Genomic DNA, 14,468 nt, shown 5'->3' with positions numbered 1-14,468 from the left:
CACACACACCCTAGCTTAAGACATCCAGAGAGCTCTGGAGCCATCATTAAGGTGCACCATGAGAAAGCAGTTTTAGACGGGCTTACCTCGGACGTGGAGTGCGCGCGTGTGTGTGTGTGTGTGTGTGTGTGTGTGTGTGTGTGTGCTGCTGTCGTGGCTTCCGTGTGCTGCTGCGGAGACCAGGCACGCTGGCTCAGCCTTGCAGAGGCTTCTCTCCTCGCTCTGTCCTGCTCAAGGAGAACGCACAGCTATAAGGGAGCGGAAGAGAGAAGCAGGAGAGGGAGGGGTGGGTGGGGTGGGCGGGATGCTGGAGAGACCTTGCTGGGATGTCCATGCTGTAAGATGCGACTGTAAATGTAATGTTAAAAAAAGGGAAATGTAAGTGAATTTGGCTAATGAAGACACATTGTCAAACAAGCATGTTTTAAGGGATAGTGCTTGTGCAGACAACTTCAGCATTCCTCTCCCTCATCCGCTCAACTGCAATGGTTTGATCCTGTAACAAGCAAGTTTGGTTTGAACTGGAGCTGAAATACAACAACATTTATGTTTACAGTTCAATGTTTTCATAAAAAAGAACAGCAACATTGGAGTTCAAAACACTTCAAACAGTATTGCCCTTGTTTTCTGAGATTATATTGTGCAATCTAAGTTATCTTCAAGGTGAAATTGAATACATTTGGTCAATACATTTTTGCATGTAAATTCAGACTCTGTTCACACGAATACTATGCCTCATTAAATTAGAAAAAGCCTTATTTCTTCCAAACACTTGGAACTCCTCCAAAGGCTGATGGGGTGTGGAATGGAAGATCAAACTATAGAACTGCAGTATAGACTTCTGGTCAAACACTGACCATCTAACTTCTGAAAAGATATACAGAAACCTTGCAAACACCACAAACAGCATAGCTGGCACTTTGTTGGTTCTGTGTGACATTTCAACTTATGTCTTTTGGCAGTATTTCCATTTAGCCATTTAGCTGCTGTTTTTATCCAAAGTGGCTTACAACAATCAAGGTACAATAAAGGTACAGTGCGACTTGGATGTTGTTAGTGCCACAATAAATACTACTCAATATAGTTGGTGATTTATTTTGTTTTATTTTATTTTATATATTTTTTTTAAATTTCCATTGGATGATCCAAGCCAGACCACAGAGCTGCATAGTGCATAGCCTAGGCAGCTAGTTTGAATGACAAGTGTTTCTGTGCCCTTAATATGATCATCTGAAAAATCATTTGAAAACGACAACAGTGCCAGATCACCTAAGCATGCTTCAAAACAGTGCTGTTGCTTGTTATCTTGTCACTGAGCATACACTGATGCGCTGGCATGTCACTGGCTCCAAGTCACTCTCACCTTCTTGTGTATGCTAAACTGTTCTGACATTGGGAAAGGATGATCTAATATTAATGCATAATGCACACTATATTTATTTGGCATATGAATGTGTCTATTTTGTGCATATCTTCTGTTTGAAGTACTTGCGATCTTTTCTACTGTTGTGAGACGTTTAGGTATTTATGGTTTAACAACATTTGCAAACTGTTGGACCACTCACAAGGAGCCTATAGAAAAGTGAGCTGAATTGTATTCAGAGTAGTCTATTGTGTATCCGAAACAGCAAGCTTCTTAAAGAAGCATTATATTTGGTTCCAATGCACTGCAAACAATGGCAACATAGTGAAGTGATATTGTGTGTTGATTTTGCAGGCTATTACCACCTACTGATGACCTCCTACTTACTTTGTGCTTACTTAAATGCTATACAGAAAAGATAAGCCGAAACCAGACTTTTAGCAGGACAAATTTTTTTTGTGTAACAGTCAGTAAACATGTTTTAAAACCACTTAGCCTTAATGTATTAATAATGTTGTGATGACCAGAGAGGTGTCATTAAAAAATGAAGGCTCTGGACATTTCTTTAGTAGAATTTTTGCAAATATGTAGGCCTACATATAGGGGACGTATAGAAATTTTTACAATCTCAGTAGCTTATGTAAAGACATACGTTTCAGTACGTTAAAACTAAATAAAAGTTTAACGCAAAATTCATGAGTGCAAATGAGCTTAATGGATGCCTTTGTGTTATTTGTGTGACCACAAGGTGGAGCTATAAGCATTCTATAAATCTGGCGTCAGACGTGACTACCAACCAGTCATTGCAGCCAAAGGGGTTAAAAACGCAACGCGTGTTGTTCCAGTGCATTGATAGTGCATAAGTAAATAGTAATTTAGATGTGGATGTTGTGAATCTCAAACATACTGTATTGAATTACTGATCTTTTTAAGTGACCTCACATTTTACCATCGTTTTTGACATACAGGTGTGCCTGGATTTTGATCAAATCTGACATGGCTTTGAGAACCAAATTAACCATGAATCACTGTATATCTCCGTTACATTTAAATGGCTGTCTCTAAAGCTGTCATAATAGCTTCAGAGCTACCACACTGCAGTTACTTGGGTTAACACCGCAGACACAGGGAGTAGCTCCTCCTGCAGACTGAATAGGTGAACGAGTAGGGTGGTTACGGCTAGAAATGCTCGAATGTGACATTTAAACCGATGGACCAGTTCCGTGCTGTATAAAAGCAGCCAAACGCCAAGCGTGCAAGGCTACACCCTCAACAAGACAATTCATTGCTGCTAATCTACACCCAGCGGATTTGCCATCATGGAGACATCGCCACAGCATCCTATAGGTTGCGTCACTGCTGTAATCATGAGTGTCTTAAGCTGATTTCTGTTCGATCCCGCGTCTGGGTTGTAGAGGAAAGTTCATACGACGCGTGAAGCAGCATCGCAGGCTCCTATGCGCGCAATATGATGACCGCGGAGACACCATTGGACTGCGCGCCTGAATGTGCCATAAGCCTGGGGAGACACTGAACTTTAAACATAAGCAAAGCCCACTGGTTTCTTTCTCTCCCAAATGAGAGGAAACAATGGACTATTATCTGTAAACTAGGTTTAATCTTTTTCTCAAGGGACATTTTCTTCTCGTGAACATATCGCGCCAGAAGCAAGACTATGATGGTGGTCAAAACCTTCATGTACTTTTCGGCTGTCATCATTTCAGGTAGACCTGTTTTTGTATAATCTTTCATGGTGAAGTTATCTATCGCCTCAAGTAGGATTAGCCCTCAGCTGAGAGTAGATCTTGTCCCCATATTAAACTCCAGATCAATTTTAAACGCGCATCAAGGGTTTATACATCTCAACAACACCCATGTTTTAACACCCAGGCTGCTGGTAATATCCATTTAATCGATTCGGCTCCATGAGTATTGACATCTGGTAAAATATATTTGGCAAAAAGTCTGTTCCCTTCCTTTGGCGTAATCAATGCATATTGTCTCGTCACCTAGTCAAGATATTGTCATCGAACTTAATTCTTAACTCAATGCAAGAAAACTTCAAGGCTAGCCTGTCTTGCAGACGGTACTCTAAAGCCTGCTAAAGTCCTTGCCTTAGATTGAGTGAAAATGCCATTCCCAAACATCTGGTGTGTTAGATTGCTTTTTTGTTGGAAATTGAAGCAATCAGCGAGAGTGATAAGCAAAAGCAACTATTTAAGCCTTGTATTTAATTTATTTTATTTAATTCAGTGAGTGGTTTAGTGTAGCTTGTCTAAATACGTCTGCATTTTCTTTTACCAGATGACTTTTCTTCTGTGTTGTCATCATCTCTCTCTGCTGGTTTAAACAGTTAAACATTGCCCATACTTGAATGATTATCTCATGACTTAGTACATTAGATGAATATTGTTGTTTTATATGTCATGACAATCAGATTCATTGTTGTTAGCTTGTAGTCCCTGCCTCTCATTCTAATTCATATGTGGAAGGAATATTTTGCACCATGATGGAACTATAGTTGTATCACATTTCGCCGGTTGCACAGGACCTCACAGATGTGCTGCTGGGATTCCTTGCATCCATTTGAAATCCACTGCACCTGCACAGATTTCCTCCACTTATAGTTTGAGTGGGTATGTGTCCCATGCATATTCCACAGAGTAAACAGAAGATGGCCTTTTTTCTATGTGTAATACTACACCCGCTTATCGATGCCCTGTTGTGGCTTGACAGTGATTTCCCCAGTGTCTCTATGTTTGGGTTAGCAGGAGCAGCAGCTGCATCTCTAGTTCTCTCAGATCAGCATCTGGACCGACTGCATCTCTCTGCTCCTGACTATTTATTATCCTCTATAGAAGGAGTCTAAAGTGCCTCTCCAGCAATCACTAGTAGATTACAGCCAAAAGAGTGCCTTTAGCAATCCCAGTAAGATGCTGATGTTAGAATACATGTGACTTTAAAGTCCCTGGAGGTCACACTAGGAAAGGAAACAAAATTACTTTTGTTTCGATTTTGTTGAAATCGCAGGGTCTACTTTTATTGTTTGATATGATGTTTATCTATCTACCCTATTGCTATTATTCATGAATTTTGTGAGTAGCCTCTAGCATAACAATAAGTTAGTGTCAGACATTGCATAAAATTATGAATTATACAAATGATTTGGAAATTATTTTGTTAATTTGCAAGAGAGCTTTGGATATACCAAGTCTACAGTTACTGTGGCATGTACATTTTGTGTTTATATGCATCTCTCTCTCTCTCTCTCTCTCTCTCTCTCTCAGTGTCTCTGTCTCTCGCTCTCTCTCTCTCTCTGTGTCTCTGTCTCTGTCTCTCTCTGTTTGCTGTGTGCGTGTGTGTAACATTCTCCTTTTAGAGAGCTTTAGAAGATTTTCGCACTACAAATCCATATTTTAGAGAGGAGATTATCACCACAAATGAATGCTCTGCCCAGTGGATGCAGATCAGCTGTGAAAATGTAGTTACTCAAAACGCGCATTAAGTTCTACACAGATATGTAATCCCAAATGGCTAATGTCAAAGCAATATGTTCATGTTATAGATATGGTACAGTATGTTGCATCTCTTGCTCACCCAGTCCCATGTACAGTATGTTAGCATCAATCGGATAAAAAAGGATGCATGTTTTTTTTTTTTTTGGTTAATATTCAACAACTGTCACTGATATTCGGTTAGTATTATTTCTTGAAAAACAGACTAATATTATGGGCCTTATTTTGAATGGTGGGTGACGTGGTGGCCCACCCATGTTTGGGCTCAGGATCATGCTCATCGTGGTATCAAATTAGCAAAATGCTTTTGCCAAGTTATTAAATTAGCTTTAGATAATTTGTTTCTCTGCCGGACTTCCCATTTTCCCTGTCATTTAAATTAGGGCCTAAGATTTCTGCTCAATCTTAATTTGTGATGACTACTTGTGCTGTCTGTTTTCACTGAACATCCAACACTAAAGCAGTTGAGCTATGCAGATTGGTCCCTGTCTCTGCTGTGGCCTGCTAAAGGCTGCTTGTTTATCGAGGTCTGGAGTAAACTATGGAAGGCCGTGGAGGCGCAGTGAAGGCTTCTGCAGTGAAAAGTCATCTTCCATTTCTTGGTGGAACCGATACGTCAGTCACACATCATTGATGTTTAAATGAAATTCTAAATCTCTCTGGCTGGCTGTTTAAGCCAGGAGTCTTAAGGTCTATAGTTCTCATATTTTCTCTGCATTAGACTCAAAAAATGTAACCTCTGTGTGTCAGGGTTGCAGGTAAGGTTCGGACCCAAATGCAGGACAAGACTCGAAGGTTAAACTCAAATCGATTTTACTCAAGAAAAACACAATAAAACAACCATGACAAAACACACACAATGACAAAGCAAGGAACAGACAGGGACTTAAATACATCAGGAAGGTAATCAAAGGACACAGACGATAGGGCAAAACCAAGGGGACACAGGTGAACATGGAACAAGGCACTAATCAGACTAATAACTTAACAAGACAGGTGAGGGGCGGAGACAAGAGACAGGGAACAAAAGGGCAATTCGATTTCATGTAGCCACCTGCAGCAGTCTTAAGCTGGCTCCATAACGTGATTATTTCTGAGATTCTGACACGTTTTTAACCATGACATATGCACAATTCCGGTTTGAAAACGTATCAGAATCTCAGAAATAATCATGTTAAGCAGGTGGCTACATGAAGTCGAATCCCCCTAAAGACACATGGAAACAGGAAGTACAAAGGCTACAGGAAGTAAAGGGAACACCTACAAACTAAAAGTCCCAAAAGCAAAACACAAACTTCAAACTGTGAAAGTGTGAAAAACAGAGGTATTTATCATGCAGTCATCCACAGAATATATTTTTTTTTTTCTGATATCGAGGTATGACCCTCGCGAGTCAGATGTGACCAAATAGTCCTAAATAGGAAAGGCCATGTGAATGTTTGTCGATTTTCTTCAGGCCATCATATCCGTTATGACTAGCTTGTGTGTATAGATACAGCTTTGTGTATCTATAGTTCATTGTACATAACAAAATGGTACGAGTGAAGAAATCATAGTCCCATCCACACTAAGTGTTTGGCAGCTGCAGCATATAGAAGAAGGGTAAATAATAATCTAATAATCATTAATTAAATCATTAATCAAATTAATCAAATATAATGTAATAATCAACAGAACATGATTTACAGTATTTTACTTTCTTCCCTTTTCACTTGGATTAAAGTTTTGAGGAATAAAACTCTGATCACCCACTTGTAATTGCAGCGCCTAGATGAGATGTGGCCACAGGTTGGGCGAGGACAGGGGCACTTCTTCATGTGCCAAAATAACTCATTTGGCTTCATTACTTCTGTCAGAATTAGTGCTTTATCAAATAGTGGACCCGTGGACACATTTGTAACTTCTCAGTTGGTCTTTCGCCACATAGGAATGGCATTATAGAGATCATATGTGTGATAGGGGTCAGAAAGTCATCCGGATGCTTTTCTAAATGCAATTATAATACGTCTGGATTGGTTGGGGAATTACATAATTTGCTTTAACGTTAATCTGGTGAAAGTTAAAATAATTTATTTGAAGGTTCCCCTTTTAACGTGCAGAAAGATAGATCTATCTATCTATCTATCTATCTTATCTATCTAGGCAACACTAGCTTGTTTTGAAATGACACAGAAGGAACATAGTAGTACCCAAAACGGCTCTCCCGCAAATGTTTATTTAAAGAGCACACAGTTGGCATTGAAAAGATCAAGTAGTTTAGCTGATGAAGGGAGTGTGTGTGTATATGTGTGTGTGTTTGTGTGTGTGTGTGTGTGTGTGTGTGTAGCGTGTGTGTGTCTGTGTGGTGTGTGTTTATGCGTGCTGTCCAGTTGTGTCTGGCCGCACTCTGCCTGATCCTGACCCACTTTCCTGTTGCTCCCTCTTTGCCACCACTGAGCACACGATGGCCATCTGTTACGTGCTGGACTCCCGCCACGGAGATATTGGTTTGGGACCTTACTGGGCAGTGATAGGGATGTTAGGGAACTCTGAACCCTGAGCTTTATTGTTTAGACCTAGCACATTCACCTACATAGGCATATGTGAAAATACCTCTGATAAACATATCATTAAAAGTAAAAGACACTCCTAGCTAATCAGGGCAGAGAAGGGGGTGAATTTGGAAGTACAGAGAGGCAAGGCCAGAAAGATGCATATCAGGACCACACCTGTTTTGACTGAAGTGAAGTCTGAGACTCTTCTAATGTAGTTGTGTTCCGCACATTTGGAGCTATGCCAAAAACCATTGGCATTAACCGAGCCATTAACGTCTTAAAGTGGAAATCATGAAGTTGATGTTAGAGGGAGTTAGCAGGGAGAAATCACCAAGGTGGTAAGACAGACTGGCAGCAAGAGCAGCTCACATGGGGCACTGCTGGGGAATGAATGGGCTGCTTCAGTATAGTGCATGTTGTTGCCCAGTTTGTTGTATATTTACAAACTACACAGGTACAGAGACATGTGGATGCTAATAGGTAAAGTCTGGGTGGCCTTATAAATCAGAATAACAAGTTGTGTTTCAGGTGAGCAGCCTTGACTGGTCGAGTGCACAGGTAGCATGTAGGACATGATGGTGAAGACATATCGTAGTTACCTGGTATTGTCGGATCGTTCAGGTTTTGTCGGTTGGAGGTTGAGCGATGTTTGCATGGTCCAGTTCTGTCTGATGGTATGGAGTGGGGAGGATGGCTCAGCAGGGCAGGTGGACATGGCAGAGGGTCACCAGGGGAGCACTGCAGCTGCTGCAGCTTTGCGGCTGGAGAGGACAGGCTAGCAGCAGCAGAGACACCTACAGACAGTGGACGCTGTGCTGAGGGACATCAAAAAAGCGTGCATTGACTTAAAAATCTTCTTTTATACAGAGTTTTTAGGTTTTGTGAGCTCTCAACTAGTGTTCAACACTACAAATTTATTTCCCATATATTGTATGTCACTAGCAATGTTTGATTTACATTTATCTCTAAATTTAATGCATAGATACCGTCATTCAGGATTTTAGGTAAGGAGCTGAAGATAATTGTGACGGAGATAGCACTGATTAATAATGTAGGCATCTTTTTCAAAACTTAGTACCGCCAGAACACAAAACCCACCACAAAGTACTGAAATCACTTCATTATAATAAATGTACTGTTTAGTTCTTCACCCAAACTTACTCCACATGGTTGAGAAAGGCTTTTTCTGAACTGTCTCAGGGAACAAATTTTTTTTTTTTAAAGAAATAGAGGTCTCTTCTGGCAACCATCCTTCTCTGCATGATGTACAACTACAGGCAAAACTCATTTAAATCAGCATCACCGATTCAGATTGTATACAATCAGAAGAGCTGACACCTGTTGTGGGGTAACCCATGGTTAATCCAGACCCTACAAGCCTGGTGTGCTTTGGCCAAGAGTGAATGGCAGACACAGATAATTGGCTTGGCTATCGCCAGGCTCCTTTCTGGAAATAACAGTGTCCTCTTGCCTTGTGTACAGTGTTGTCGGATTAGTTGTAGCTCCACCACCGAGTTACTATCCTCGACTATATAAAGCTCCTCCATGCGTCTTCCTTTCAAAAAGCCACATAGGGGGACTAAATCTTCTCTGCCGAGCCGCGTTTACAGTGCGGCTGATAAGGTAGATTAGAAGAAGGAGAAGCAGGGATTACTGTTGCAGTTGCAGAATGGATGAGTGGCAGCACATGAACAAGAGAGGCGAGGAGGAGGAAGTGGAGATGGACGAGCCCATGATGGCACTGCCTTAGTCCACGGCTCCCCGTTTGGCAGGTGTGGGCTACACCTTTTGACCTGCTAATCAGCTCAACCGCAGAGATCCTCCATTGAAACGCGGGCATGTCTATCGAACTGTAAAACAGTGTGTAACAACAGTGTACATTGGACTCTGACAAAATGGTGTTTTGCTGGTGTTTATGCCTTTTTTTTCTCACACACGATGACATGCAAATGTTGTATATGTAAGATCAAATGGTATTGAATTAGAATATTTAAAATGTTTTATAACTTAACAATATTGGACTGGTAGCTTACTATCATTTCATTCAGAAATGCATCCACTGTGGCAGTGATTCTGTTTGTACATGTGAGGTTGATGCTCACAAACGGATGTACAAAGTGACTCAGTTGCTGATCTGCATCCTCAGCCTCAGTCTGCTTCATCCGCACTGATTGACATCAGTGGACATTCATTTCTCATCAGTTTAGTAAGTGCCTCTCTGTCCACAACAACTAACAGACCACAGTCAAGCAGTCTGTTTCAAAGAGAGAGAATTTTTCAAAAATAATAATTTCACGACTCCACATTTTGAAAGAAAAATACTCACAAAGCTATAAAAACACACAATTTGCCCTAGAATGGATATTGTATGTGGGCATCTGCCAAGTACGGAAATGGAAAATATAATCCATTGAAGAGAATCCAATATCAGATTTGAGTGTTACTATTTCTCTTTGTATAGATTGCTGGGGTCCTGATAATCTGTAATCCTCAGATGTAAACAGTTGTATAGATTAGGGGGTGGAGGGATAGGATCGTGGGTTGGGGGGAGGAATTGGACTGAGAGCAGCGCAGGGGCCAGAGGCCAGTTGTGATGGCCTCCGCAGTTATCACCCTTTTGTGAACAGGTTGTCGCATCTGTGCAGCTTGGCTGCAGTGGTCGCTCTGTATGTGTGTGTGTGTGTGTGTGTGTGTGTGTGTGCTTTTTTCATTTCTTTTGCTGTTTTTTGCTAGAGATTTGGGCGGTGGGTCAGTCTGAATGCAGGTATTACATGTGGTCACGTAGTAGGAGGATGTTCTCACACTGTTGGACTCCATCCTGGACTTCAATATCCTGAGTGCTGTAAGCTGCTCCCCTATCATTCCCAACCTGCCATGTGTTGCCTGCCCGCCCCGCTTTGCATGGCTTTGAAATATTTGTGTAGTCTCGCAGGGACAGCCCAAAGCCAGGCAAAGCCAGGCTGTGTTCCTACTGTCATCGCTAATCCTAGTTGTCCCTCCAAATGCCTGTTGCGCTCTGCCATTTATTTAGACTGTGTGTGTGTGTGTGTGTGTGTTATTACTATTTGTATTTATTTATTTGATTATTGCAAAGGCGTTTGGTAGTGAACACAGATTTTAAGGACATCGTTTAGTATTATTAAATGACCTTTCCAAAAGAAATAAATGTGTGTTGAAGAGAATTTGACCGCTATGTCAGGGATCCTGCATTTGGTAATAGCTCCCAGAAATTGTTATTATTGAACATCATTGGGAAAGAATTCTACTCAGGTATTTGTGTAGACCAGGGTAGCTTATTTAGCACATAATGCGTTTGCATCCATTACCCTTTATTAGTCACTCAGCCTGATTAGTTTCTCTCTTAAACAGGGACCCAAACATTGAGTGATCAGCAATTCATTTTAGTCTTGTTACACTGATATGTGTTAGTGGACATTAAACCCAACATAGCTCTTCAATCAACGCTTGTGCTAGTGACCACTGTGGTAGTGGCTCATCAACGCTCGTGGTAGTGACACTGATTACAAATCTTTGATCCAATGGCCTCATCCACCGCTGTACTGAAAATGACACAGAATGACACTGTACCTTTTAAACACTAGACATCAAGGGACCTTATTTTGACAATCATGAACGCAGTGCATAGCGTATTTTTATCACGACGCAAAGTTTATTCCTATCTTACACTCAAATTTGTCACAATGCGCCTAGAGGTGTGGCAATTAATGACCTAAGGTGGGGTCTGGCGCATTATCTAAAAATCTCTATCTCACACCATCTAAAAAGCATTACGCCACTGACCAAAAAAACCTGGTCTATAGCGAAAGGCGCATATGAAACACAGCTGAAGACGCACTGTCACGAGATGTAAGCAGCAACTCCTCTGCAGGATAAATGTCCTTGGGTTTTTTATTCAGTCATTCGAGCATTATTGGGGTAAGTGTTGCTTTTTTCAGGCTATGTTTCGATGGTAACCCATTGTCAGTCAATAGTAAAAGTAATTAACTATGTATAACTGTTTTGTCATTGACTATGACACCACTGTGAAGTTTCACTTTGCCTATGAGTTCAAATAATAGACGAGTGCAGATACGTGTAGGCTATACTCTGCTAGGTTTTAGCAAAGCAATAGGAACAGGTGGAATACCTGTTCCATACGGTCTCGCGAACAAGCAGATTCTTTCAAATGCGCCACTGACTATCAAAATGCGCTGTTTGAAGTTGCATTGCTTGCTGACAGATGTCATTCTCATTGGTTTAAATTATGTTATGCCCATAACACACCCATGACTGATTAAGAAACATAAGAACTGCCTTTTTTGCGCCAAGCGCCCGACGTATGATAACAGAACCACCCGAATATGGACTGGACAAACCCCTAAATTGAAGCTATTCACCAGTGACCATGTAGTGCAGGGCGATATGTAGCAAAAAAAAGGTGTTTGGAACATTTCATATAGATTTTAGCAAATTATGTTTTTTCACTTCTTCAGACCGTATAGTTTGCAAAACTACCTGTTTCCAATTTTTTCCCGGACTGCACTGGTCCAAAATCCAAGATGGCGGATATATCACCAAAAATGGCAAATAATCGCCTTTTTAAACATTTTAAATGGATATATGTTAGGTATTATCATTATATACATACTATATACATAAATATGACCATGGGTGACATGAGATGTCATGATTATCAACCAGTGATGGGTGTAACCACCATTATGCTATTTATTGGCATACCCTGAAAAACACATTGACTGATTAAAAGTTTCCTTCACATAACCTAATAATCATTTGAATTAAAGTAATGTTCTGCACTCACCACAATAGATTAGATTAGATTAGATTAAACTTCATTGACATTGCAGAGTACAAGTATGAAGACAATGAAATGTGGTTTGCGTCTAACCAGAAGTGCAAAAAAGGAGAAAAGTGCAATGTGATATACAAAGTATAGACAGGTGGTGCATAGACAGGTCAAGAAATGTAGTGCAGTGTAGACAGTAGTATACAGTTGATTTATATAAGGTAGAGAGGTTTAGACTAATATAAATATGTGCAGTGTATATTAGCAGTTACTTTATAAGAGCAGAATAAATATGGCTATGTAATGTGAACAATGTATAAACAACATACATGGGGGGGGTGGGGGTGGGGGTGTTATGGTTGCTATGGTCGTGGACACCTCAACAGGCAAGGAGGCATTGGGCGGGGGTGGGGGTGGCTTTGTAGGTTGGTTGTCACCAGGATGCAGAGCTAGAGTTCAGCTGCAGGAAAGCTTCCTCTGAACCTGCTGTGCCCTGGATGGCCTCAATGGAGGGGAGTGAGGAACCAGTGATGCGTTGGGCAGTTTTCACCACCCTCTGCAATGCTTTTCGGTCGTGGGCAGAGCAGTTGCCATACCAAACTGTGACACAGTTGGTAAGGATACGCTTGATGGTGCAGGGGTAGAAGTTCACCAGGATCTGAGGAGGCGGTGGACCTTCTTTAGCCTCCTCAGATAGAAGAGACGCTGGTAAGCCTTCTTGATCAGGGTAGAGGTGTTGAGGGTCCAAGAGAGGTCCTCAGAGATGTGGACACCCAGACATCTGAAGCTGGTGATACACTCCACTTCAGTCCCATTGATGAGAATGGGGGTGTGTGCTAGCTTTAGACTTCCTGAAGTCCACAATGAGCTCTTTGGTCTTCAATAATTCTGTTAACAGGACTTGCAGGAAATTGTGGGAACATATGAATTTGTTGATTATATGCAAGCCTAATGCTGCCCACTACAGCTAAGTCTGCCTTCATCCATGAATTGTGACTGGTTTCAGAAACAGCATCATCTGAACAATCTACAGAGAGTAGCTCAGTGCAATTAACACACACATTGGATAGCATCTTAATAGATGGCATGGCTGTTGTACAGGAGATGGTTGTCAGGAAAAGTGACATACACTTTTGCTAAGATCTGGCAGAATGCTTCTTTGAAAATGTTGAAAGTGAGGCACAAGGCTACAATGACATATAGGCTACTTATTATTTAACAACTTTACCATCACAAACTCCATGAAAGACATGTGTATATTTATCAAAAAATGTACCACTTTAAGCCTTTATATTATTTTTCTGCATATTGTCCACCATCTTGAATTTTGGCACTGAAAATAAAGAAACAAATTGGAAACAGGTTGTTTTGTATTCAATGGGGTCCTAGCAAGTAAAAAATCACCAGTTGCAAAAATGTATATGAACCGTTCCTAAAACTGCACGATTCCCTATACTAATGTGTTTTAGATTGCCAAAATAGGGCCCTTGGAGTGTCAGGCTTTCATTTTGGAAAATCGCCACAGTGTTGGCTTATTTACACTTAAATAATGGCACACAAAGTGGCACCAACTGGTGTCCTTTACCTGTGGATCAGGGGACATTTTGCATGTGTGTGTGTTCATCTCCCTAAAAGCAGCGGAATCTGTGTTTACCATAATAGCCCCTCAGTCAGATCTCATGTCCCTGATTGGCTTTGAGGGCCCATTTCTACTCCCAGTCAGTGTCCTACAGTACCCAGAGCTCTTAAGCCCTCCTATTTTTAGCCCAGGCTCCTTAAGCTGCAGTCTTTCAGAGACGGTGCAGTGTGGGGCTCCGCAGTTGCCTAGAGATGAGCAGCCAGCGACTCCCAACCTGTGCGGCTATAAATATTCATTCGTGAGGTTTGGGGCTCTTCCTCTGGAGCTATATTTGGATTTCTTTTTCTTACATTGCGTTTATTGCCACCAATGTGGCACGTTAAAAGACGTGCCATTTTCTAATTGGATTAGGGTTACTATTAATAAACTTTTTTTGCTCAGGGGGTATGATGTTTTAAGAATGTGTTGTAACTGTGCTCATAGTCAAAATGCAGCTTTTACAAAGCTAATTGTTCCAAGTCTAAGCACTGAGCTGATGGCTGAGGAAAATTGCTATAGAATTAAATCTTCATTACTGAAGGAAAAGTAGGCTAAGTGATTATTAGCGGGGTTGGTAAATTCTACTGTAGATACAAGTGAGACAGTGTCTTCTTTAAGGACTGTGAATACT

The sequence above is a fragment of the Alosa pseudoharengus genome, unplaced genomic scaffold (genome assembly GCF_046254945.1).
Source record: "Alosa pseudoharengus isolate Yale_2024_CS ecotype anadromous, Long Island Sound unplaced genomic scaffold, YU_APseudo_1.1 YU_APseudo_1.1_scf_8, whole genome shotgun sequence".
Classification (NCBI taxonomy): Eukaryota; Metazoa; Chordata; class Actinopteri; order Clupeiformes; family Clupeidae; genus Alosa; species Alosa pseudoharengus.
The sequence above is the reverse complement of the archived record's forward strand: the minus strand, read 5'-3'. Positions refer to the sequence as shown.